Genomic DNA, 2,313 nt, shown 5'->3' with positions numbered 1-2,313 from the left:
GCCGTGTGCACCCACATGTCCAAGGAACACGGACGTGTACTAAATATCAGACGCGCCCAAATTCAAAATTCGCGAATCACACGGCTGAAATTGGGTAACACGGCGTGTGCCCCAATATCTATAAATACCCTGCAATATTCATTGTCTTCCCCACTCAAAAAACCCTAACCCTAGCTGCTGTAATTCTATACGGCCTCTCCGCCACGCCCGTGCGCCGCCCCCAACTCTATTTTTGACGCTCAATTCTTCCTTCCTAGCGTTTGTTTACTTCTTTCTTGTCTATTTTAATGATTGCTAAGGCTTTTTATCATAATAGTATGCAAGTTTTTATGTTATTTTCATACTTTTAAATGTCATAATCTAGAATAATTGTCATTTTTTTTCATGTTCAAGTTTTTTTTTATTTCATTACAAGATTTCTTTACTCCATTTGATTAGTTAAAAGTAAAATATTCATGGTTAGGATAGGTGGAATACTCATGCCTTTTTTAAATATTCTAACTCAATCCTTATACTTTTCAAATGCTTCTTATTGTTTGCCAGTTTTTTTATATATATCTTTTATTATTATTCATGCTATTATCATCCAATGCCACAAAAGTATGCTATAAAACAGATTAGTTTGATTAGAATTGTTAAGTGATGATAGTTGTGGCTGAAGGATTAGTCATAATCTATGACTTTTTGAATTTAGATACATTCTTTCTTGTCCGCTCATCAAAACAAAGTAATAGTTTTGATTGCAGGTTCAGAATGTTGTCTTCACGTGGTAAAAAGGCCGTTGTCCATGCTTCAAAGAAAAGGAAGGGAGCGTCATCTTCCTTGGGTCCTACTGCGGAAGTTCGTCACCCTTTCCTGAGGTTCCCCATCGGGCCCCAAGAAGAACTATTCTAAATACTTTGGGCCCGACCTTTAATTGCGGGCTGCTGCATCGACTGGGCCGCAGTAGAACAAGTTCAGTTGGCTGAAGCTATTCGGACCCTCCTAACCGTCGACCTTTAGGAGCTGTTCTTTGGGATCATCGAGCTAACATACCTCGAGATCACGATGGAACTATGCTCAACGTTTCATCTTCAGACCGTAATGACGAACTACGATGATCCCGGCACGGTCCAATTTCACCTAGGCGGGTTAGTCTGGCAGCTCAGCGTCCCAGAATTCAGTACGATGATGGGTTTATATACGGAGGAATTCAAGGAGGAGAATGACTTACATGCTCTCAACCGCCACATCCATCGTTCTCCTTTACAATGTTGGGACGCACTAGTACCAGGTGCGGCCACCTACAATCCTTGCCGCTCCAAGGCATCGGCTCTCCCTCCATGTTTGAGGTACCTACTCGCCATTTTGGCTCACACGATTACAGGACGATGAGAGAGCACTGGCATCGTCAACACTCATGACGCCTATTTTTTATGGTGTATGTCGCACGGGCACGTCATTAACTATGCCTATTTCATCGCCCTTATGATTCAGCACCAGACGGAATGGCATAGGAAGAGGGTCATCTCCATTGGCCCCTATGTTACTCAGTTGGCTCAACACTTCGCACTCCTCAGCACCGCAGCCCAAGAATCATCCTTAACCCTCATTGGCCAGATGTCTCCACAAGGCATCTCGAGCATGCTTAGCATGAGGATGATCGAAAAATGCCAAGGAACCTACCCTCCTCAATATCATCTCACCCAATCTACCAGGGAGGAGGCCTACGAAGACATTCCTGATGATGTCCCTCCACAGCACGAGGACCCACTGACTCAACCACCACCACCCTCTTGTCCAGTTCATGTGGCAGCTTCATATGCTGACATCTCTGAGCGCCTCACTCGATTTGAGCAGCAGTGTTTTCAATAATTTGACAACATTGATGCTACTCTACAGCAGATTTGTCAGCACCTCCACATCTCATCTCCAGTCCCACCTCGCGAACCATCCAGTGATGAAGATGTTTAAAAACATTTATTTATTATTTTATGTTTTTAATTTTTATTAAAACTACTTTTTATTTTTATTAGATTTTAGAATTTTATTTTTAATTATCAATTTTAGTTATTTCTTTATGAGTAATTATTCTTCCTAATATCCCCTAAAAAGTTCCTAATTTTATCACAGTTATATAGAGCTCTAAAGCTCATCATCGCACAGGAACTAAAAACTCCACCGGGAAAGGTTCTCCACGACTGCCATGTCCTGATTGACCACGACCATAGCTACCACTAGATATAATATTCTTTTGGCACAGGACTTATGGACTAATGAACCTCTACCACCGCCGGAGTATCCTCCTCCACTCTCGCACCGATTACTCTCCAA

Source organism: Gossypium hirsutum, chromosome A02 (genome assembly GCF_007990345.1).
Source record: "Gossypium hirsutum isolate 1008001.06 chromosome A02, Gossypium_hirsutum_v2.1, whole genome shotgun sequence".
NCBI classification, from domain to species: Eukaryota; Viridiplantae; Streptophyta; class Magnoliopsida; order Malvales; family Malvaceae; genus Gossypium; species Gossypium hirsutum.
Note: the sequence above shows the minus strand (reverse complement) of the source record.